Source organism: Vicugna pacos, chromosome 9 (assembly GCF_048564905.1).
Source record: "Vicugna pacos chromosome 9, VicPac4, whole genome shotgun sequence".
NCBI classification, from domain to species: domain Eukaryota; kingdom Metazoa; phylum Chordata; class Mammalia; order Artiodactyla; family Camelidae; genus Vicugna; species Vicugna pacos.
The window spans coordinates 37,819,405-37,845,606 of record NC_132995.1 but is presented as its reverse complement, the minus strand read 5'-3'; the positions used below and the strand labels follow the sequence as shown (position 1 = coordinate 37,845,606).

Genomic DNA, 26,202 nt, shown 5'->3' with positions numbered 1-26,202 from the left:
AATGTATTGTGTACAAGTTGTTGTGTGGGGGTGTAGGGAATACAGCCTAAACCTTTTACCAGTCACCTTCTCTTTATGAGGGACTGATTTAGGCCATGTTAAAACAGAGACCAAGTTTGTACTCTAAAAAATACAAAGTTTAGGATGAGAAATAAATTGTTATAGCGTGCTTTGAATGGGGAGACAGAGGTAATCCTTGTTTGCAGTGGCGGATAATTCCCAATCTCCTCTTGTTTCCATCTCCTCTTGTTCCCAGTCATCATAACACTGCTGTGCACCCTTGTTCTTCCCCACTTAGAGTCTGAGGTGGATAGTTTTTAAGGCTAGAACCTTCCTAGTTGTAGTCAGTTAAAATCACAAGTCATTTTGATTAGTTTGCTTTGAAGATTTTATTTTAAATTACCACAAAGACCAGAAATAAATAAAATAGCAAACATGGGGAAATTATTAATGTTTTGTGACTTTTGCATTATTTATTGTCTTAGGTATGTATCAAAAAATAGGAATATTATTCTGGCACTTTTTTTTTCCACTGACAATCATTCTTTAGGACAGGTAAAATACCATTATAAATAAATAAAATGTATCAGTTAGGATTCTAGCAGAAAAGAAAAGTTCACACAGACCAGAAAATTGAAGAAAGGTTTATGAAAGTTCATTTAAACTGATGTGGCAGGGACTTCTGCTTCCAAGAAGATGGAGGTTGATATTCATTCCCCTTTTCCTCTTGCTAAGGGTAAATAATAACTCTGTACATTACATATAAAATAAACATAAGAAGCCTCCAAAAGATGAAAGAAGAAGACACACTAGCTACAGACCTTGGGACTCAAGGAATGATAACAGCAATGAGTTTCTTCGGTTTTCTTCTTGCTCGTATATCCTGGACATGGAGTAGAAAAAGCCAGCAAGCCAGAAATGCCAGTGGGCACAGAATTTGTAAAAGCTGCTGAAACAACCTGTTCTTCTAGTCAAAGGGCCAGGAAAAAGGTACCTTAGCAAAACAGAAAACATTTAGGCAATAAATGCTCTGCTTCAACCAAGGAATATCTGTGGCCCACCCCAATCCACACCAAAAGGTTCCCAATGGGGAAATTAGATTTCCACCGTCACCAGACTGTAATGAGACACTGTAACCACACTGCCAGGGTCACAAATGACTATAATTTTTCTTATTTTGTGTATTTTCCTTTCAAAATGTTTATCAGGGTATGTTTTATTCATATGAGACTTCTGTCGTACCATATAAATCAACGAGAATTAGAGCTGTATTTTAGGCTCTTATCAGCCCAATTTCACTTTGGTAAATGGTGTTCATAGTAGAGGAAGGGTTGGCTATTTCAAGAACTTTTAGATGTTAGAGAATGTTTATGGAAATTTGGGGTAAAAGACCCTTCAACCAGTTAAGCCTAAAAAGGGGCAAATGGAATGAAGTCAGAGTTATGTGGATTTGAGTCTGGTGGGCTTGAAAAACATGATGCATATTGATTGCTCCTTTGTATATTTATAGAGCCTATCAGTTTATTCATTAACTTACTCAACCATTAACTAAGCATGCAAATGGGCAAACACTCCTCTGGGCCTTAGGGGAAAGCTACTTTATTGAGCTTACATTGTCATGACAGAGGATAGCATTAAACTCATGTCTAATATAGTGGTAAACACGGAAGACAAAGTGAGAAAAGGGTCTAGACAGGATAATAAAGGTAATTCAAGAGGACTATTTTAGATTGGCTGCCAAGGGACAGCTCCTTGGGGAAAGTGGCATTTCACTGGATATCTGATCAAAAGAAGGGAGGTTAATTTACCAAGATACCTGTCAGGGAAATGTTCCAGACATAAATAGCAAGTGCAAAGGCCCTAAGGCCAACATGAGCTTTGCATTTCAGAATTGGAAATCCAATGAGTGTGCCTAGGGCTGAATAGAAGAGCAGGAGCGTTTCAGGGGCAGGAGTCGGAATGGTAGTTAGGAACTATACTATACTTGACTTGGTAGGCTATGTAGGGAATTTTAATTCTGAGTGTGATAAGAACCCACTAGAGGTTTCTGAGCAGGTAAGGGACATTTTTGGATTCGCATGCAGGGTTTCACTCCAGCTACTGTATGGAAGACATAATGTAGAGTGGCAAGGGTGGAACCAGTAAAACCAGTTAGGGTATTCAGTAGTCAAAGCAAGACACTATGATGGCTTAGACCACGATGCAGCTTTGAAGGTTGTAGGAAGACATCCTCTTCTGTATGTGGTTTGCAGCATGAATCCACAAGAGTTTCTGACTGATTAGATGTTGATGTGAGGAAAAAAGAATAATCATATGTAGGTTTTGGCCTCAGCAATAGAAAGAAAGGCAGTACCTTTAGTCACTCCGCTGAAAGCCACATTTTTGTATATGCACCACACAGGGTGTGATCATCCTTCCTGAAGATCAAAATAATATGATTATGGAAGGGGTGCAATTTGTATTCCTGAATTCCTTTGTTGCATAAGAGCAATAATCTATACATTATAAAAAGTAGCTTAAGTTTGTCAGTATGGGGCATCATTTTTTATACTCTTTTGAAGTTTAGGTTGATGCCAAAAGTAAGACACTTAAGAAACCCTATTTTAAATTCCATAGTGCAAGAGTTCACAGTAGTATTTTAAGACCTTAAAAAATAAAAAAGCAGTTCCGAAATCTATTATCTTTTAGACTGCCTAATAATTATGACTGTGACTCATACAAATCAACCTTTCAAGTATCTTGTCATAAAATAAAGGACAAGTCACAGAGTGTCTTAACAAGAAGTTAGTAAAGAGAATAAATGCATAATAGTGCAGCTTTCATTTGGCTTAAGTTTAAAGCCCTCCAATCTTATCATTAAAGTTAATTTCTGATAACATGTCCTAAAACTACTCTTTCAAATTAATCTTCACCTTATAGTTCATATTAAACTCTGAAAATCTTTTTTATGAAGTGTATGAAATGGTTATGGGTCTACAGTAGTCCCATCCCTGGTTTTCATTCAGAAATCAGAGAGGTGGGATGAGGTGATTTACATATGGCCGTATAATTATCCTGGCACAGAGATTCAGAAAAGACAGGTCCAAACTCAGTGTAAAATGACAAAGAAACTGAAGGGAATGACACACCATGTAGCTTTTAATAATCACTTCATCGTCAATTAGTGTCATGAATAAATTACCTTCTTAAGTAAGAAATTATAGACAGCCACACATAGCCGACCAAATCTGGCAGTAGATATCTTCTGCAAGAAAAGTAGAAATACTGTATTTAAATAGCTTTGATTTTAAGGACTTTCATAAAAACAGGATTAAAAAAAAAAAAGACAGACAAGTATAAAAACATCCATCTGGCATGCATAATGCCACACCTTCCAAGACACCTGGTGTTAGCCCCAGGGAAACACCTCTACCATTCATTGGTCACATTCTGAAGTCTTTGTAGAAAAATTATTTTTCATACTAAATGTGTTTGATTGCAATAGCTGGACAGAAGGATGGAAGGTCAGAAGATATAGAGAGTTTTTATTTGTCTCAGATTGTATTTTGGGGGCCTCTTCTCATTACCTTTCAAACTTCTTTTCATTTTTTACTTTTGCAAAATGGGAGTAATCACAAGAAGTAGGTAGTTTGTCTTAAGGCAACAACAAGATAATGAATATTTAGACATTTAGAATACCGAAATCATAATGCCTTTATGCCAGATTTATAGGCATTTACAGTTTTGAATGCTATAGCACTGTGTACAGCTCAGCACAGATTGTGCTGAGGACTGTCTATAGTCTTGGTTTCGTTCAGGCATCTCTTCTACGGGATATTACGAGTTCACTGTGAAATAGTGATCTCTCCTTTCATGCAATGCAAAGCCATATACTTTTTATTGTTGTTGTTGGAAAGGCTCCTCATGGTTGCACTGCATGTCTTCCTTTTTATACTTTGTCTCCTTCATGATGTCCCTGCAAGTCGTCACTGTAACTTCCTTGAGTCCTTACCAGTCTGGTGATGGGAAAAGAGCACTGACCCAGGAGGCAGAAGTGGTTCTTCTACTTATAAAGGTCCTAAAGTCAGAATCTCTTCTTTATTAAACATGCTTGTCTGTAGAAGTGACCTCAAAATATTCCTCGAGCCCTAAGATTCTACTATTTTGAGGTGCTACATTTCATATTTTATCTTTTGTTGTCTAGAGCTCTTTATACATGCATAGTTACTAGCAGAAAAATGGTTTATTTCAGTATATCACTTGGTGGACTGTTGTGCAGCCATCAAAACATTAAGAACAAATCCACATAAAAATATCAGAATTAATGTTAAGTAAGACATGCAAAAGCATGTACCATGATACAACTATTTTTACATAGGCCTGCTTATGGACAAAATCAGAAGAGATTATGCAATTATGAATATGGGTATTATAGGAAAGAAGGATACTATTTCTCCACATTTTAAATAGGATTTTCTATAATGTGTGTGTGTGTGTTTGTGTGTGTATGTGTAATAGCTTTTTAAACAGACAATAGCATATACAGATCTTTATATTGAGGCAAAATAATCACCCTGCTGCTTTCACATCCCTCTCTTCACTCCCCCACCCAGAGAGAATCTAGTTAATTTCTCAGGTCAGCCCTCCAGTAATTTGAAGATAAATTTTGTAATGGTCTATATTTTTTCATCTAAGTCAAATACCGAGTTTCTTTGGTTATTCCTCCTAGGACATGGTCTTTCAACCTGGGCAATTTCATTTTGTTTAGTACCCTTTTAAAAGTTAGCACACAAAAGTGAACATAGCATTCCTGTGGTAGACTGAAAAATATGTTACTATCATTACCTTCGTTCTGATGAGTATGCAGTTTCTATTACTATACCTGAAGATTAATTAGCTTTTGAACTAGCCACATCACATGGTTGACTAGCACTGGATTAGCCTTACATCTTTATATATGCATTGCTTCTCTGCTTTTATTCCCCTCTCACGTTTTATTTTATTAAAATAATTCTCTTGGGTATAATTTGAGAACCATACATATATTTCTAATTTAGCTTCACAATGGAGTTAGTAGTTTACTTTATGTCGCTCACAAATATAACTTCAATGTAAAATAAAATGACTTTAAGGCACTAAAACAGAGCTTATCAAACTTTAGGGAACATATGCATCAACTAAGTGACTTTTTAAAAAATACAGGTTTTTAGGCCCCAATCCAAGAAGTTCTTATCAGTCTGATACAAGTGGAGCCCTGTGACTTGCTTCTGAAGACACTCCCAAGGTGATTCTGAAGCAGGTGATCCAGGAAACTACTCAGAAACTCTAACCCATTTTCTGAGCTGTGCCCTGTCACTAATGACATTAACTGCTGATACAGTTCTTTGGCTTTCACCAGATACCATGCCAGCTCGATATTGTGGAAGAACTTTCAGGTCCTAGACAATGGGGTGAATCTGGCTCACTCAATTTCTACTTCATCCCTGAGCACAGAAAGGTTAGAGAAGGTGATGGCATCAAGCACTAAGGCTTTGCTAACTGTCTGTAGGAGCACACGCATCTCCCAATTCATCCATTTGTATTTGTACGTTCATTTAACGCTTGTTGACTGCTTATTATGTGTGAGGTACTGTGCTAGGATAGAATAGAGGATGACCTCTTCTCAGTAATAAACAAACAAAAAACAAAACCAACAACCAAGCTAACTAAATCACAGCTACTCGCCAGTCATTCTTAGACTTCATCCTGTCAAGGGAATAGCAGTGACCCCCTTCAATGTTCCTGTGCAATGATTACCTATTGTGAGCTCACCCCTGCTCTCTCCCAGTCCCGATCTATATATTATTTCTTTGCTGGCTCTGTCCTTTCTTGCATCCTCCTTTATCTAAGCCTGCCTTTTTGGGGCTTTGCCTATTATTGTTTAAGGTCCTTCATATATTCAAACAATGATCTGTTCAGCCAGTTATCCCCATTATAGGGTTGAGAAACCTTAGGTGAGGAGAAAGTAGATTCTTTGACCAAAATTGCATAGAGAGAGGAAGAAGGGGGTTAGAATGTAGGTTCTGACTTCTATCCTAGTCTATTTCAGTTTCCTCATACTGCTTTTGAAACTACATGGTCCCTGACACATTTTCATTTGACACATGCTCATGTGGAAAAGGATGCATATAGATATGCCCCTGACAATACTAGGCAGTTTAATGCTAGGACTTATTCCAAGTGAATATCGATGGCTCAGTTCAATATAAAATGCATTGCTTTTAAGACCCACAGAATGAAAGATAGGTGATAAGAATCCAGAGAATTCAGAGTGGATCACACAGAAATAAATAAATGTATCGTATCTCTACTGGATGTAACCCGTGAGTTACTCTCAAACCTAACCCTTCGTGCTCATTAAATTTCAGCCACAGTAGCTTCCCTTCTGTTCGGAGAACATGAACTGTGCTCTTTTTTTAACTCAATATTTTTGAGAGTCCATTGCTCTCTTTCTGAAAAACTCTGGACCCAGTTCTCCAGATGCCTCCTTGCTGTCCTTCAGGTCCCCACACAAATGTCACCTTGTCACTGGAATCTTCTCTACTTTACTAAATGACACCTCTTTCCCAATTGCCTGGTATTGATGATTCCTTTGTGTTATCTTTTTCATAGCACTTTTGAACATCTGAAATAATCATCTTTGTTTATTATTTGTCTCCTCTACAGATATATTGATTGAGCCAGGACAATTTTTTAAAATTTTAAAAATTTTAAATTTTAAAATTAAAAATTTTAAAAGTTATATTTGCAAGTATAATCCTAGAAAAAAACAGAATCTGCTATACAGTAAGCGTACAATAAATATGCAGATGAATGAAATAATGAATGTTAAGGTGTTATACATGGGGGACAAAAACTATGTTCAGAAACAGAAGAAGGATCACTGTGTCTATTCTGAGAATCTGCGTATACTTCATGGAGGAAGTTCTGAGGGTTTTCATAGAGTAAGCGGTGGAGAGTAATTTTCAAATCCCCCATTGTCCATTTGCTTAGTTTTAGAATAGGAAAACAAGATAAAAGATAACCAAGGCTGACTGTATTTCAAGAATATTCCTCCAAATAGGTGCCTACCAGATATTTCAGGTATGTTGAAATTTGTCCATTGTTACACATGGTAGCACTTCTCAAATCTACTAAACATGACTGTGAAAGTCATTAACAGTTGTTATCATCCTTTCTAACAGCTATTTGTCATTGCTTCCTCCATTGGTTCCAACCATCTACAGCAGCTAGAAATGATAAATGATAGAAGGAAATCTAGCCACATTTTCTCTTTCATTTTCTGAGAGTCAAGCAGTAAAATTAGAGTCTTGAACACAAGACTTTATTTTTTATTTTCTTCTTTTTTCTTTTCTTCCTTTTTTTTAACTTTCTTTGCTCTTTTTTATTATTATTATTGTTTTTCTCTACATTGTCCCTGAATTTTTTTTTTTATTTGCAACAAGCATCAAGGTTTCTATAACTTGGCTTGAGCTTTGTGATATTTTAAGCTTTGGAATGTAATGCAGTGCAGAGCACAGAATATAAAACTAGTTAATGATATTATGGCTTGCTCATTGACTAGATAATTTATTTTTATGACTTTATTCCAGGGAAATATTCTGTCATGAAAACATTCAGCTTTCAATAGTGAGATATACGAGATATACCTCCCTATTTGTTTGTTTGTTTGTTTGTTTTTTCATACGGTCTAATAACTTTTTCCACATTTAGAAAATCAGTGCATTATCCTTTGGAAAATTCTGCACAGAGCCCTGGGGTGTTTGTTGAATTTATTAGGTTAAGTGTCAAGGAAAGAGTATATTGAATGTCTACACATATGGCTCTTTGCTGCTTAAATGACACAGAGGTGATTGGAAACAATACAGACTGTCCAGTTCTATAATCCTGCTTTCAAATTTGAATTTAATCACCCATTTGACATGTGACCTTGGGTTATTTTTAATCTCTGTGAAGCCACAATTTCTCCATCTCATGCTGGTGAAAATACTTCATACGATTATTGGGAGGATGAAAACAGATAATCATTACATGGGCTAAAAACATTTTTTTTCTGGAAAGGGTGATGTGGATGGTTTAGGTTGTGATTAATAAAAACACATACACATAAACACACTGGAATACACACATTTACATAAGTGCGCACACACAACAAATGTAATTCTGTTAACAATAAGAATTTTAAATATTATTCAACTGGTACTTAATTTTCTTAACCATACTTTTATTAGTCTTCTTCTTTTTCATGATTAACTTGTCCTATCATGTAACAGTCAGGGGTCTAGTGCATCTATTTTTAAAAGAAAGATGGTCAGTATTCTTCTGCAGAGACTTGAGACATGGATAACTTAATGTGGATTTCAAATGGAAGGTTCCAAAGTCAAGAAATTATTTGCTTTGGGGAAAGGTTGCTGTTGTAAATAGAGACTAGAACTATTTAAGGCATATATATACTTCATATATATATATATATACACTTCATATATATATGAATTTAAAAACTGTTGGATTTAAACACTTTTATTTATAACTTTTTTAATTAAAAATGTTTCTGATCTGTGTCCTGAGATGGTAGAATCATGCAAAGTGAAATTCTTAAGCAGATAAAAAATTGTTTCAAATAGAAGTTTAATAGCAACTGACATTGTTCTTTGGATGTAAAATTCTGAAAGTGAAGGTCAACAAATAAAACCCTATGACATTGTTCTGCTAGGCATAAGGCTGCTTGCTGTCTATGGATGCTGTGAATGAAAGGTTAGGTGGAGATGAATACACTGAGACTCCTATTTGATAGTCAGTGGAGGACAGAGATCCACGGAAATAAGAAGAATAAAATCAACATTCTTATTAGAAAGTCACGCAAGCAACCTAAATGTCCATCGACAGATGACTAGATAAAATGGAATACTACTCAGCCATAAAAAATAAAATAATGTCATTTGCAGCAACATGGATGGACCTAGAGATCATCATTCTAAGTGAAATAAGCCAGAAAGAGAAAGGAAAATACCATATGGTATCACGTTTATGTTGAATTAAAAAAAAAAAAGACAAACATACTAATTTACAAAACAGAAACAAACTCACAGAGGTAGAAAACAAACTTATGGTTAACGGGGGAGAAGCAGATGGGAAGGGATAAATTGGGAGCTCAAGATTTGCAGATACTAATAATATATATATATAATAGATAAACAACAAGTTCATACTGTAGAGCACAGGGAACTATATTCAGTATCTTGTAGTAACTTATAGTGAAGAAGAATATGAAAATGGATATATGTATGTTCATGTATATGAATTATATTGTACATCAGAATTTGACACATTATAAACTGATTGTGATTCAATGAATATATAGAGAAAAATTTTAAAGTTTAATTAAAAAACTTTTAAAAATAAGGAAAAGCTAGGCTTGACTTAGAGGTTTTCATTCTCACCAAACCAAAAGAAAGGAGATAAAGATATAGAAAAAGGAGAAAATTTATTCTGATTGATTATCAGGCTCACTTGAGATCACATTCCAAAGATAAAATCACTTTAAAGCTACGGCCTTCCTTTTCTAAGAAATTTTGCTGTTACACTGGCCATTTTGTAGGACTCTTTATTCTCATTGTATTTTATAAGTCATTATAAGTCTAGTACAATGTTATAAGCTGAAAGTCTTTTATTATTTTAATGACATAATAAATAATACATTTCATTTAACCACCACTAAATATTTTTGTGTAATAATTATTTTGATATTAAAAAATTTTTTCTTTGTAGCCTTTCCAGGCTCAGATATCTTATAAAGGTGCTCAAACTTTCTAACGTGAATCAAATATAGGCAGAAAAGTTGTGATAAGCAGCTGTAAAAAAGTCTCCATTGTAAAAGATGATACTGAGTTTAAAAAAGAAAAATAGTTAGCCATTTGGGGAAGTCATATGCAGTTGAATTTAAGCATTCCATGAGGAGCTGAAGTTGTGTTTCAAATCTTTTTCACTCCTTATAGTCTCACTTCAACATTCATTCATTCAAAATATGTTGTTATGATCCATTTCTTCATGGAGTTTATAGTCTAGAAGGGACTATAGACTTTAAACAGAAATTTTAAAAATATAATTATCTAGTTTTGATGTTGATGAATGAAAAAAAAATAGTACAGGTGATATTAGAAAATAACCCAGACAGGAAATCGTGTTCATCCTAAGAAGGACATTACAGGCGAACTTGGAACTATAGATAGGTGTTGCTCAAGAATTGTGTGTGTAGGGAGGGGCGGAGGGAAGTATTTCCAGTCAGAATGCACTGTATGCCTTAAAACCTTATTCCTGGAAAAATAATCATTGTTATAGCAGGCTATCTAAAGGAAGACTTAAATAACTGTTGCCCAGAAAAAGGCAGAAATGAATCTCAAAGGATTTTGTAAGTAATGGTGAGGAATTTGGACTTTATTTGAAATTCATTGGGAAGTCATTGAATAATATTAAAAAGGAGAGTGATATAATCAGAACTGAGTTTAATAAATTCTATTAATGATCACTTGACAGTCATTTCCCCTTCTCTGTTTTCATTTCCTGGTCTATAAAATGAGGACATATGGTCATTTTTAATAGTCTTTTTTATAGTCTATTATCCTATAGATTCTTCTCTGGCTACACACAATAAATCAACCTATCATGGCACTGGGAATCTTATGAGTCATGGAGGAAACGTGACATTTAAATTTCATTCCAATCTGTCCATTAGCACAAAGCCGTGGAAAGAACACAGGGCAGGAATCACGCTTCCCACTCATTCTGGCTTGTGGGAATTTGGAAGTTACTCGGCTTGCAAAGCCTTTCTATTTTCATTTGTTAAGTGAAAGGATAATAATACCTCATGGGTAAACTTCTCCATATATGAAGTGATTTTTATTAATAACTTAACTCATTCCCTTCTCTGAGACATTTGAAAATGTGGTTTGTCTCAGTTGGAACATTTTCCCTTTTTAATTCACCTTCCTGCACATGATGACCATTTGTCTCTGTTTGTTTGTTTCCAAACTAGACAACACTGGGCTTTCTAAAAATAACCAGATGTCACATACATACAGCAATATTCCCAAGCTTTTCCTATTAGTATAATGGCATTTGGCATCATTCATAAGCTCGTGAAGCATAGCATAGGAGAGTACCACATATTCATTTAGATTTAAAAAATTAAAAATAGCAATAACATTTCATAAAGAAAGAGTTAGTAGTTGCCTAACTTAATTAAGATGAGCTTAACTGGGCTCACCTCTTGAGCCGTGCCCAGTCTTGTGTGTAGAGCCTGAGACCATATGTGAAATTCTGGAAGGCTTCCCAGTGACTCTCTCTGATTTGAGCTTCAGTGAAACCCATAGGGCCACGTTTGTGTCCTGTTGACATGTTAGGATGAACAGCTAGGCCTCGGATGTAAGCACCACCTCTTTTTGCTCCCATTCAAATAGGTATATGACATCAATCCCTTTGTTTTGATGAAAAATCAGAGGCTAAAAGAGATTCCTTCCACAGCTGTTGTGCTATATATTTTTTTCCTTCCAGTTTTCCATGGCGATGGTTTGTTTTCTGTTTATGACTTAGAGCTGCAAGGATGTGCCTGCTTTTACTTAAAGATGTACCTTACTCTTCAAGGTAAAGAGTAAATACCAGGCATAGTGAATAGTAATCACTTGTCCCAAGAAACAATGTAAGGGAAATATCAGGACCATAACATGAATAAATACGATGTATATGCTATATAACATATGAAATATTATATATATGTGTGTGTGTGTGTGTGTATATATATATATATATATATATATATATATGGAGTATGGTGCAGAAGGTGAGAGTGAGTGATAGTACTAATTTCTCATCATACATTATCAAAGAGAAAAACAGTCAAAAGCCAACCTGTCTCTGGATGTCTGTTCTAGGTTCACGGAGGTAACCATGGCACTTTCTAAAAATCTTCTAATAATTAATAAATGCCACAATGTTTCCACTGGCAGGAGGTCAGCCTTCTATGTTGAAATTCCCTAGTTCCTGTATACATTCTCTGGGAAGGCCTACAAAATTATTTGCAAGAATGTTGTCTACCTCCAATATATTGTTTTAAAGAGATAGTGAGATGAAATGGAAAGATTATGGGTTGAGACTGGAGAGACAAATTTGAGAGCTAGGAGTGCTATGTACCCATGTGAATGCCTCTTGCCCTCTTTGAGCCTCATTGGTGTTGTCAGTAAATGTGGAAGATTCAGTAAATGCCCTCAAAGATCTCTTCCATATTTGGAAATCCACTTTCCTTTCATTTATAAAAACCTCAACAAACATACAGTCAGAGGGAAATAGAAGAAATTTAATTCAGATAAATGTTCTCACGGATTGCATTTGCAGTTTGTTCTAGACAAATTTTAAATTGGAATCCTTACACTTCAGCTCCCATGATGTTCCAGAGGAAGCAATAAAGGTAGTTTCCGTAGACAGTATCAGGAATAGGGAGTTTTCCACGGTTTCATCATCTTTTCTCACAAGTTATTATTGAGATTTTTGGAAGAAGAAATAAACCATTAAAAATACATAGAATAAAATATAAATTTCACCCTACAATATTGTATATTCTAGGGGCTAAAATAAAAACTATCTAATAAAAATAAAAGTCCAGATAGAAGAAATAACAAGAATAAATTCACCTGCATGAGCATCCATGTGGTTTCTTATGAGTTATCACAAGATCTCCTGCATATGCTGGGCCTTAAAATAAATAAACAAAGTAACAGATAACAATATATATCTGTATAAATATACATATTATATATATGTGTGTGTGTATGTGTGTAAATATATATACACATACACAGAGAGATTCAAACTGTTTCTCTGGTGAACAATGAAGGCTTGGGCTGGAAGTGCACCATGTAGATACTGTCTTTCTTACAAGTAATATAAAAGAAGTTCTTTTAATAAATATACCCTCTCCTATGTGAATGCTTTCCTAACCTTCCTCATCAAATAGAGTAATTATTCTCACTTTTCTCACACTTTCACCCTCAGGTCTTTTTACTATTGGTTTATCATTGTGCAGTTCAGTTTATTTGTGTCTGTGCCAGCTCCTTATCATGGCTGGGTTGCGCCGTGGGTTCAGTTTCAATATCTCTTTTAGTTTTTGTTGGTGGTGGTGATGGTGGTGCCACCACCCAGCAGAATTCCTGGCATATATGGGTATCCATTAATGCTTGTAGAACCAATTAAAATTAATTACACCAAATTGGACTACCTAAAGCAAGCTTATTTTAGAGAATATTATCATATAATTTGGTTTCACCAAGCCTGGGTATATATATATATATATTAGGGTCATCTAGTAAATTGTTAGAAATGTAAATTCCTGAGCCATCTCAGGTTCTGATTCAGTAAGAAGGAAGCCAGGAATCTGTAATTTGAACAAATCCTTCTAATTTTTATTCAGCTTTCCTGGCTGCAGCCACATGGATGGAATTTGGGCAAAGTGATGTATACTACATGCTTTGAGGACACAGAGTATGGCGTGAATTCTCAGGCACAGCCATTCCCAGTCTTTTTGAAACATCTACTTATCCTCAGTGAAGCCCAGTTAAGTTTTTACCTTTAGTGGTGTAATATATACTATCTACTTCCCAAGTGTTTTATAAGAACTTGATGATAATGCATAGAGTACCTGTCACATAGTAGAGGTTCAGAATGTTGTAGCAATGTTTGTGTTAGCCCTACAGGCCACCCCAATGCTAACCTCAGGAGGAACTCTTCAATGCTGATTCATTTTCTTCTTTGTCAAAGTCACATGGTGGGACCACTTCATTAGAATTTTAAATGGCAGGAACAAGAGAATAATATGTCTTCTCTTCCTTCTCTTCTGGCTGGACATATATTTAAGTAGGATTTTTCCATCTTCTTTGGAAAACCTCTGCTCAGGAAGGCCGAGTGGTACATGGGATAGATTTTGTGAAAAAGGTTAAACTGGCCTAATTCTGTCCCAGGCATTAGTATAGAAGAGCACAAGTCATCCTGAAACATTAGGTACTAGGTGCTATGTACAGATACTAGATACTAGGAAAGAAGATGAGCAATCAAACATTTTTGTCTTGAGGGGTTTATGGCCACAAGGTCACATCTTGTAATATGATAATATAAGAAAATATTAAGTATTGCAAACTTGAGAATGCAGACTTGAGTACTGCAAACTTTAGAATCAACCATTTGGAAATTAAAGATGCATCATTTCATTTGTTCAAAAATATTTATTCAATGCAATTAATATGTTACACATTGTACCAAGTACTAAGAAGGAAAGGAGACGTATAAGGGTCGGTTCATAGCCTCTGGTAACTCAACAGTTTGAGGTAAGACCATCTTATAAAGACATCTATAGCATAATTTTTTTTAATGTTCTTAAAAGATTGTAGCAGAGGGAGCACAAGTAGACATGGAAGTTGAAGACTGTCACATCTAGCCTAATAGTCAATGACCATGATTTCTGACCTAAGACCCATGAGGCAGATAGAAGCTAGCAAGTTGAAAGGAGTGCATGAGAAATGTAAATTGGTGCTGTCACTATGGACGACAATATGGAGCTTTCTTTAAAAAACTAAAAATAGAGTTACTATGTTATTCAGCAGTCCCACTCCTGGGCATATATCTGGAGAAAACTCTAATACAAAAAGATATATGCACCCCACCGTTCATAGCAGCACTACTTACAAAGCTGACACATGGAAGCAACCTCAATGTCCATCAACAGATGAATGGATAAAGAATATGTGGGGGGTGTGTGTGTGTGTGTGTGTGTGTGTGTGTGTGTATGTGTGTATGTTGGAATACTACTCAGCCATACAAAAGAATAAAATAATGCCATTTGCAGCAACATGGATATAGACCTAGAGATTATCATATGAAGTGAAGTAAGTCAGAAAGAGAAAGACAAATATCATATGATATCACTTACATGTGGAGTATAAAATATGATAAAAATGAATTTATTTACAGAACAGAAACAGACTTCCAGCCATAGAAAACAAACTTATGGTTACCAAAGGGGAAAAGGGGTTGGGGGCGGAATAAATTAGGAGTTTGGGATTAGCAGATATAAACTATTGTTTATAAAATAGGTAAACAACAAGATCATATTGTGTAGCACAGGGAGCTATATTCAACATCTTGTAATGAACTATAATGGAAAAGAATATATATATTATTTTTCATATTCTTTTCCATCATACTGAGTCACTTTACTGTACACCAGAAGCTAACATAACATTGTAAATCAACTCTACCACAATAAAAATAAATACATAAAATAAAAAGTCTTTCCCTGCTTCTGGGTCAAAGAGAATAAAAATAAGGAAAAGAGAAATTTAAGACCTTAATAATTATGATAAATAGGGAAAGGATTGTTCTTCCTTGGGGTTATTGGGAATTTGTACCAGTGATACTACCTTGTATCTAATCTTTCTAGAGGAAACAAAGCTGTGTGAGCTCAGGCATGCCATGTAAAGTCTCTGACTCCTGTAAGATGAGATGCTAACAAAATTCTCACAGTGCTGTCATGAGGAGGAAATAAAACAATTTGTGCAAATAGTTACATATCACTATCTCAAATTATCTAGCATAGAGTTTTCCAAATTATCTAGCATAGGCTTTGAGTATTGGAAAGCAACTCCATTGCAAAAGTGAACAGTATTAGTATTATTTCAGATGATGACAAACTTGTTCAATCTCTCTGAAAAGTGATAAAATTTATTGAGAAAATGCAAATCAAATCACTCTTCATCTTTTGGGGCACATAAACCAAACTGATTTAGAATTGCCAAAATATAATCAAGTTAAAGAAAACAGTGGTTTCTTAAATGTAAATAGGAAGGGTGTTTGCTCTTTGTTGACACTTTGCCAGTCATCCCTGAGCAGGGACGTAGTTCTTTAAGTTAAAGAAAAGATGTAGATTCTCAAGAGATATTAATGCTCTTGCAGAAGAAAGTGTTTGAGGAAATTAAAACAAATACAATAGTATCACCACTTTATAGGGAGTGTCCTGCAGGGGGAAAAAAAAAACAGATAGGGGACTCGAGAGAAACTGTCATCTTAGAATCTGTATTTAATGCCTATTTTTGTAGGCAATTAAAGATGAGGAATTAAAAATGTTGGATGGTTCATTAAAGATGAAGAAGACATGGCTCTGACTCCAAAGATTCTAATGAAGATGACAAAATTGGAAATATATCACTAATTAGCAATTCTGTGAGGTCTACAGAAGAGTCATTTCCAAAGAACAGTGTAGGGAGGGCACTGTTCATTCCTCCTGTAAGAAAGGAAGTAACAGAAAGACGACTTTACAAAGGGGGCAACAATTTGATCTTGAAGAATGAAAAAAAATTCAATGTGTCTGCATAGGATTGAGGAAAAATGACATTCCAAGAAGAGAGAGTAGTGTATGCAAAAGCAAAAGTATTGTGAGTAATTCAAATGTATGAGTGAAGTGCAGATTGGGTGCAGAATTGCCTGGAGAGGCAAGCAAACATATACTCTCCAAGGACCTTGCAGATGATGCCATGGAGAGCCATTCAAGATGTCCATACACTTGCCTCTTTAACTTTTTATTTTTATTTATATGTGTATAAGCAAGTAATATATGGTTATCAAGTGCTTTTACGTGTAATGTCCAATTTGATTCTCATATCATTATGAAGTAGACATGGCTTAGAGTTTTGCAGGTTAGAAAAGAGATATCCAGAGAACAAAATTACTTGTCCCTCCAATAAGTGACAGATCTATTAATACTTGGGTACATTAATACACAGTTTTAGTGGTAGTGAGGATCGTCTCATTTCCTAGATGCAAGTGAAAATAAAAAGTAAAATGAGATATATCAAAAATTAAGTAGAGTTTCATAAAATCTAAGGCAAAGTCAAGCCAAAATGTTGGACATCCAGAACAACTGGATGATGATCTTGAATGCCACTAGATCAATCCCTGTCTCTGTTTCTATCTTTATGCCACATTTTTTGTTCTCTACAGATATTTTTCTTTCCTGCAGATTTTTCCTTGGATATGTTTTTTTTTTCTCCTCTCTGCAGTTTCACATGCTGGGAAATATGACCACTGACAAATTCTGGTTTTATATCTATAGCTTGCCTATAAGAAGACAGTTGACCCAGTGACTGACCCAGCATTTTCTTTGGTCTCGTGTTTAAAAAATGTCCTTTGGCGAGGGGCCCAGCTCTGGATGAATCGAGTCAGATCTGGTGTGGTGTGGTGAGGTTATGCGGCACTCACATGTGGATGAGGGGAAGAACCTACAATCCCAGAGGGGTCCCCAAAAGAGCCGGTTTTACTTTTTAAAGCTAGAGTATGTTAAATAAAAAGTGGAGAAATGTTCTCATTAATGCCATGTCATAACTTTGAACTGCAGGAGTGTTCTGTAAGTATTTCTGTTTCCTAGCTAAGCCACAGTTACCTATTTCAGTCTGTAAGATATCTAGCCATCATTTCCCTCCCTAGGAAACTTCTAAGATTAGTGTGATATGATAGGTAAAGTAGTTTTCAGCCAGCCAAAAAGACTGGTTCCATATATAGCTTAGTCATTAATTTGGCAGTTTAACTACATCACATCCTTTCACCTATCTGAGCCCACAGTTTCCATATCAGTAAAATAAGTAAAATAATGCCAACTTTGCAAGGATGCCTGGATAAGTGGAGTTGGCAAAGCAATTGACAAAAAAACAGTCTCCCTGTAAAATGAAAAGAGTAATATTACCAACAAAAGAAATGGTTCAATTACATGTAAGGTCCATAAATGCAGCTATGTGGTTTACCTTAGTTACCATTGTATTTTCAGAGCCTGATACATAGTCAAGGACCAATAAATATTTATTAGGAAAACAGTGTTAAAATAATTGAATAATTAATTAAAGGAATAAGTAAAGAGTTGGGTATAATTGATTAAATGAGGAAATTGAAAAATATGTAATTATCAAAATACCAGCATTTTTCTACTGAAGTTAAGTCTATAAAAAATTATGTCAAGCCCTATCAAACGAGTTAAATTAAAACTTTAAGCAGATTTCAAAACCATTGGTAGTGCTAAAGTATATTGAATATTGGTAATAGATGGAGATCTTTAGATTTTAAAATGTGGAAAATCAAAGTTTATGTTTTCTATATAATTACAGGGAACTAAATTGTATAAAACTTGTGGGAAGTCTAAAGGGATCAACCCACCAACAAAAAGACCTTTAATCTTGACGTCTGGCTAATACAAACGTGCTTGGCCTCCTATTGACAAAACACTTTATTTTAATCAGGCTTTTACTAAAACATAGGTGAAGCTGCCATTCAGGAGAAAGAGAGATAATGCAAACAGCTCTATACTGTCTGTACAAGGTCATTCCATCTTTTGTAAATCAAAGCCCTTCCAATAATGTTAGGACACACACAAAAAAATCTTACACTGATTTTTTAGGGTTGAGGATTGTAATCACCAAAATCAGTAAATGTTGTTGAAATCAGAATTGATAATGTGTTTATCTAAAGTATTGGACTTTCCTGATTACAACTTTGACATTTTCTCCTTTTACCATATTTCATATTATTTATTTGTTTAGCATCAATTTCTCTGTTTTCAATATACAGTTGTCCTTCAGTATTTAGGGAGATCAGTTTTAGGATCCCTGTGGGTACTACCAAAATCCACAGGTGTTCAAGCCTCTTATATAAAATGTAGTAGTTGCGTATATCCTATGCTCACTCTCCTGTATACTTTAAATCATCTCTAGGTTACTTACAATAATACCTAATACAATGTAAATGCTATGTAAATAGTTATCATGGATGAAAAATTCAATTTTTGCTTTATGGAACTTGCTGAAATTTTTTTAAAAAATATTTTCCATCCATAGTTGGTTGAATTTGCAGCTAGGGAACATGGGAATGTAGGGAGTGGACTGTTCAGTGCTCTCCCTCTGCCTTCTCTGGGTGCTCTTTGGTTGCCTGTCGTTTGGAGGCTGTATACTATGAAATTACATGTCTAAGACAGCACATATCTTTTTTTTGGAATAATCCATCTTCACAGTTATGTTAGGGAATGTGCTATTTCCTACCTGTAAATCCTGCTGGAGCAGTTCTCACCAAGAGCGATTTGTGTCGTGAAAACCTGCTAAAGAGATTAATGGGACACCCTTCACCAGAGAGCTGTGTCCAGGCTAATTATGTGCGCCAGACCCTGAGTTCTGGGAAGAATGCCATTCAGGAGTCGTGATGCCCACTCTCACTTCTGGCCTTCCCTGTGGCCTTAGCTGTGGGCGATTCCAGCCACCTGCACTCATTAGTGCTAATTTAACAAATTTCCGGGGCTCCAGAGCTCTTCAGTGTGTCTCAAGTTCACTGTGTAGGGTGCCTCAGACACTTAAACATAGAGTTGTGGATCCACAGCCCTACCTAACTGGACTAGCTTGATTTTTCTCACCTTGTACAATTGTAATTCATGTAGAATTTTATTTGAACAAAGAATTGGTCAACTTTGATATTTTCAGGCTTTTAAACTATAATATCCCACAGTGATCTTTGTTATAAGTTAAATATTGAATGGAAATTAGGATCTACTGTAGGTTCAAAGCTTTCATCTTGCTACTGACTTTTGGGAGTGGTGTATTGAAGATACTGAATTTTTAGTGTAATAAGTCAGCCATCAAACCTAGAAAGAGGAGGGACTTGTATTTGTCGACACTAATACTTAGCTGAAAGCCTCGTTTTTATCTCTAAGCAAAGATTCGATTTGTCCAATATCAGATACTACAATATTAGATAATATTAGGAATCATTTAGCGAATTGTGACACTATAAAAATTGTGCTTCTTTATATAATTGTAAATAGGCAATCCTGTTGCCGTTAACACAAACACAGAGTAAGTATACCACTTACTTGAAATGATGTCTTTAATATCATTGTTCAGAACTTTCCAGAAATTTATTAGGCCAGGATGGGCAAAATGAAGAAGAGAAAGGAGAGATGTCCCTGATTCCACCCCACAAAAATGCACAGTCAACACCTTGTGCCCTGAGTGAAGAAAGGGAAGTCTCGTTGGAGCACAAACATTGTACCAGGTAGCATTCACATGCACCACTTAACACCAGTGACTAATGGAAGTAGATGTCTGACACCCCAGCTTTCTAGTTCTTTGGGTTGGATAACTGAGGCACATTCTCTGCTGTCTCCCAGGTTTTTCCGATGGGATCGGGCCCCAGTTACCTGTAATAGTAACCTGTTCCTATCTGCTCCCTTAATCAATTTCCTTCCTTCCCCAATGTCATTTCCCTGCCCTATGATGCTTCCTATGATCACTTCCCAAATTAACTTGCACTTTAATACTTATCCCAGAGCTCTGCTTCTGAAGCACTTTCAATTTAAGACACTCAATTGCTAATTCATGCATTTGGGTTTCGAATCTAGATTCTAGTAACTCTAAAGTCCATGATTTGTCAACTGAGCAACATTGTTGTTTGTATGTGGGGAATGTAGTCTTTTATAGTGTTTATGTATTTTTTAGACAGGTGGGATTTCCCCCAAAATTGTGACTTTAATTTTAAATTTGTTTTCACAAATTAACACGTTTTTACATAGTGTTAGGAATGAATACACACATGAGCTTATTAAAAACAATTGAATGTGACAGTAATCACACACGGACTGTGCATTGCTGTGTCTTGCAATAAGAGAAGGGAAAGGTCTCTGTGACCACCTGGAGCGTCAGAGAGATTATCACCCTGCAGCCATGACTTCCATCTTTGGAGCCTGATTATACCAACTTCTCCATGAGCTGGGCCTTGTGGACAGACTGAGCTACCTTGTGGGGCAACTTATCACGGGAAACCCAGGGAGTTTGTAGCTGTCCAGCTATAAGGCCCAGACTGTCCTTTCCTCAGGGAGTTTGATTTGAACCAAGAGCAGCTACAGACATAAAGCTTAAGGAATAAATCCAGTTATAATAATTACAAACCATAGTAATGCACAGAAATATTTTCTTAAACCAGGGAAATCACTTCACCATGTGGGATTTTTAAGTTGCTTTAAAGTAGTTGCTTTTCCATGTTAAAAGTAGTATAACTATGCTGAAAATTTTTACACTAGTAGAGAAAGTATAATACATGATCCCTTTACTCCTTCAAATAAAATTAAAATAAAATGCATTTATTTACTTTAAAGTAAAATAAAAGACTAGCGTCAGCCTTCAGTTTTATTTGTGGATTAATTTAAAATTCAGATCAACACATTTTATATTAGATCAACCAAAAAAAACCCTGCTTATATTATATGAGTTTTTTTATTCCTTTGATTTTTAATTAACATTAATTTTATGTTTTTTTTATTGTTGTTGTATGACTTGTTGGAACATCCTGAAAATTTTTCACTGACTCCAGCCCCTATAATTGGACACGTAGGTTATAAACATTTTAGTTAACTGAGGAAAGGCTAAACAAAAACTCTTCTTTTCTTCCTGCTTCTACTTGCTGTTTCCTATCTATAAATCGTCATGCTCCTGACAACTTGGGATTCAGATGTGGGCTCAACACATATCTCATTGGATAATGGTGGGTAGTGTGTAAAACTGTCCACAGTCCACAACTCTTAGGTTCCTGTCTCATCCATCCTAGATGATCTGTTTCTATTGCTGCTCCCTTAGTTCAGGCCCTCCCAGCCTTCCTTCGAATGTCATTGTTAATTCTGCAGTTTCCTCTTTTTCATCGTTGGTATTGAACCCAACATAGGTAGAAAATATAAAAGAACGTGAATTTTTGAGTCAAGTCCTCTCAGCCAGGATTGACCCCCCCTCCCAAGCTCTGTTTTGTCTGAGCTGTATGATATTGAGAAGTGGCTTGACTGCTGATATCTTCAGTTTTCCCACTCTATAAATTGGGGGCAGTGGTACTAATTAGCAAGATTTTGTGAGGATTCATGATGACATACAGTGAGTGCTCAGCACCGGGGCCTTATGAAGCAAATGCTTACAAAAGAATAAATATTCCTATGAATGAAGTCTTCTCTCCTTTGAGATAAAGTTGCTGTTTGAAGGAGGGGAATATTTTTATCATAGTAACTCCAGTACGAATTCAAAGGTCTTTCTTGTCCAACATAAGGAAGAGGGAATTTCAGACTGTACTGTACCTCTCTGACCAATCATATGGTCTTTTCTGCTGAGCATGTAAAAGTGACAAGTAGTTTTTTCAGTGTCATAATTGAAAAGAAAAAAAATGGGCATGTAAGAACCAGCAAAAACAATGCATTTTGGAGAATTCCTATAGCAAGAGAAGGTGAAGACTTATTTAACTCTGTACATAAATTCTTATCAAAATATCTGAATACAACCCATCTGATCAATAAGAACGGGGGCCAAAACTCTGAAATAGTGGTTTTCTTCTCTGATTTCAACTTCATCTTCTATAGTCCTTGTATGAAATTGGATGAATTACAGCAGCTGAAAAGATGAAGTGGCTGTTTTTGTAAGAAAGACTGATGACAAAAATTGGCCTGGACAAAAATATCAGTTATAATCACCAGCCAACTGGTAAGGGGGAGGAAGTGCTATTCATCCCTAATTCCAACTGTTAATTACCTAAAAATATATACATTTCTTACTTATATTTTTGGCATATTGTGATTTAATCAAAACATGGTCTGTCATAAGTTTAAGAAAAGCATATTCAATTTATAGGGCATCATTTAACAGTATAATATTCCTGATGATTCAGTGCAATAAAATATAAAAGAGTAACAAGGGAATAGACAATATTTAGCATTGTTAATATACTAATATCCTAAATTAGGTGCCAGATGACAGACTGCTGTACTTATTCTTAACCTATTTTACAATTTGCATGATGAAATCTGAGCTGGTTGACAGAGGCATTCTGTAGGGTTAAGTAGAGATGGTAATTACAGGTGCATGGAAGTAATATCTAAGATCCTCAGGTGGAAAATAAACTCACTTCTGGAATCATGATGAGGAATGTGCTTATGCAAAGAACATTTGCACGTGTGTTAAATTATCAGTTATAACACCTACTTTTTGTTATTTATAAGGTGTAGGTCAGGGCAGCTTTTTTACCTTGAGTCTCAGTTTCTTGTCTGTGAAGTAGAGTCATAAAAAATAATAAAGTTGAAATAATATTAACATTATTAATGTTTCAAATGATTAGAATTAATCAAGTGCTTCCTATGTTCCAAGAAAGACTCAGATGGCAAACAGGTTAAACCTCATGTTGTTTACTTATACTTAAATGTAAGTGTATTTAAATGTTGGTATATTAAGCATAAACTTATTATACATAAATTACAGTGTATTCAAGGTATGTTCTATTATTGTCTGCCTCTGTAGAAGAGGGACACCAAAGCACAGTGAGATAAAGAAACTTGCTCAGTCTCATGCAGCCATCAGTGATGGGGTCTGTATGTTAACACAGGAAGTGAGACATAGAATCCTGCCATCTTAACCATTGCATCATACACCCCATTCAACAGGGAATATATTCAGAAGATGGAACTGCAATTGTAACTGCAGTTGATACTACCTAGGAAAATGATAAACATTGTTACTGAAGTTGGCCAGAGTCCAGTCTATCACAGGAATACAGATTTTTTTAAAACATAAAATCACTTTACATGTTTGGGAAAGATTTCATTAAGAAGAAAATTTTGAGCTGGCTCTTGGAAAGTGCACAAATTTAGAAGGTGAAGAGAGACAGTGTCTTAGTCAATCTGGGTTGCTGCAACAAAGTTTCATTGGTTGGGTGGCTTGTAAATAACAGAACTTTACTTATTATCATTGTGAAGGCTGGGAAGTGCAAGGTCAAGGTGCGGGCAGATTCAGTGTCTAATGAGATCTGCTTCCTGGTTCATAGATAGCCTTCTTGCTGTGTCCTCACATGGTGGAAGGGGTAAGAAATCTCTCTGGCATCTCTTTTGTAAGGGCACTAATCCTCTTCATGAGGACTCCACCCTCATGACCTGATCACTCCCAAAGACCCCACCTGGAGGGTTAGAATTTCCCATTGGGGGTTAGAATTTCAACACATGAGTTTTGGAGGGATACAGCCATTCAGTCCATAACAGACAAGTATGGAGGAGGAGGGGAAGTAGAAAACTTTTCTTTATTTAATTAAAGGGAGCAATTGTTTTCATACAAAGTCAGGAAAATACTCACATGAGTAGAAATTGGAGAAGCTCACTCTAGCAGATTCTAGAGCATCATGTTGGGCTTGCAGAAGAGGAGGCTGTATGAGAATTTGACACCAGGGGATGAATCATAACAATCAGAATCCCTGGCACTTTACCATTTTCAAATCCAATGGCCAGTGAACTTTTTAAATGGCAAATGGGAAAAAAAAAGTGAAGAGATTATGGCACCCACTTACATTTTTTAGAATTATGTGGTTTTCATAATGTTGAAAGTCAGACTAGAGGAAAGATTTCTGTTGGCAAGGGGAGCCAGCCAGTGATATGATTTCTACTTCCATTTGGCTCCCCTATGCAGCCCGATTTTCTATCAGTGGGAATCTGTTGTTTTTAAGATCTCCCAATGACAGCATTTCTTCTAGATTTCCCCGGCTTTGCACAGTTTAGAGAAATATTCCAGAACACTGAGTTCTGTGCTCATTATAAAACTGTCAAAAGTGATTTTGTTTTGACCTAAGGTGTGGGCAGCTGCAGAAAAACACATTGTCAGCTGGTACAAAAAAAGATGTCCTAATGGAAGGAGCTGTACAAGAATGGAGATTGATGGTCCTAGAGGTAGTGAGCTCCCTGAGAGCAAAGGACTGCATAGGAAAGTACAGATGGGACACAGGGAGCTGTGATAATTCAAATGTTAGAGTATGTGAGAATCATCTGAGGACTTTGTTAAAAATTCAGGTTCTAGTACTGAATCGCAGAGATTTTGTAAGTCTGGGTGGATCCCAGAAATAATTGAACAGGGCTCAGGTATTTTTGATTGAGATAAGCCCTTGACCCACTTTTAAGAAACAATAACCTTGATTTTTCTCCTTATTCTTTTAATATTAAATCTTAGTAACTCACTGGAATAAGCTTTTTGGATCCTGGGCAATGTATTTGGAACCTGATAGCAGTGAGCGGTGGCACCATGAGGTATGCTGGTAATGGTGGTGATGGTTTTTGAATAGAACCTACACAGTGTTTTCTTCTTTGCTTGGAACTATTTTAAGCATCAGTCTAAAAAGTGTGACCTATGGTTAGATTATGAAATTTTAAAGGGACTCTTTCCTTCCAAAACAGGAAATTTTAAAAGAAGAATTGTGTTAACATGACCCTGGCAGCATGAAAAATTAATCAGACCTTCAAGAAGTTGACCTTTGCTTCACACTTGGAATATATGAAAGATGACAGAGACCTTGGGTGTGCAGTCAGGTCTTTGACTGGGCTCCCATTCTGCCATCAGAAGCTTCCTGGAGTTGTTATTACCCTGCAGTATCGCTCCTTTCGAATCGAGAGAAAAGACTCAGAACAAAAATGATAGGCACTCTGACTTGGGTATGGACACAGCATTTGGGGAGAATAATAGAAAAATGAGTATAGCTATTGAAGTTGGTAAGAGTCCATTCGAACTGAGTGAAATTGATCAGCCTTGGAATCACTAAATGCCAGTTACCTACCGCTGTCTCTGGACACTTTTCCCTTGCCATTGAATGTGCTATCACTTGTAGTGGAGTGTCCCCTTTTAGTTTTCAAACTCAAGCTCATTAGCAGTCTCACCTGGGAAACCTTTGCTGTGTGCAGTCAGAGTTTAGCAGTAGAAATTGCATATTATTTTATGGCCAGCAGAACTGTGTTTGGATTTCAGCTGGGTTGTGGTCACTTATAAGCAACATGACCCTGTGAGAATTAGGTAAATTCTCTAAGATTCAGATGATTTGTCTGTGAAATGGGAATAATAAAACTGTTCTTATAATGTGAACTTAATTAAAATATCATCCAAAATATGAGAATCTCTACGTTTTTCAGTGCAAGGATATAAGGAATTCTGCGAATAAAGCGTACCTTGTATTTTTCCCCAATGCTCAAGTGATTAGTAATTTTAATTCTTTGGTTAATTTGACGAATATTTGTTGAGTGCTTACATTGAATCCATACTTCCAGGTAGATTCGTCTAGATACTT

General features: G+C 35.9%; 1 long non-coding RNA gene across 1 annotated transcript in view; it reads left to right on the top strand.

Annotated features, from left to right (window-relative positions):
- The window catches only part of LOC140698144 (uncharacterized), a 62,620-nt gene extending 36,618 nt beyond the window's left edge, over positions 1–26,002 (top strand). Inside the window, exons 3-4 of the long non-coding RNA XR_012075674.1 lie at positions 25,098–25,174; positions 25,322–26,002. This is a non-coding gene — a long non-coding RNA (uncharacterized lncRNA). The remainder of the gene's footprint in view (positions 1–25,097; positions 25,175–25,321) is intronic.
- Positions 26,003–26,202: the final 200 nt, after the last annotated feature.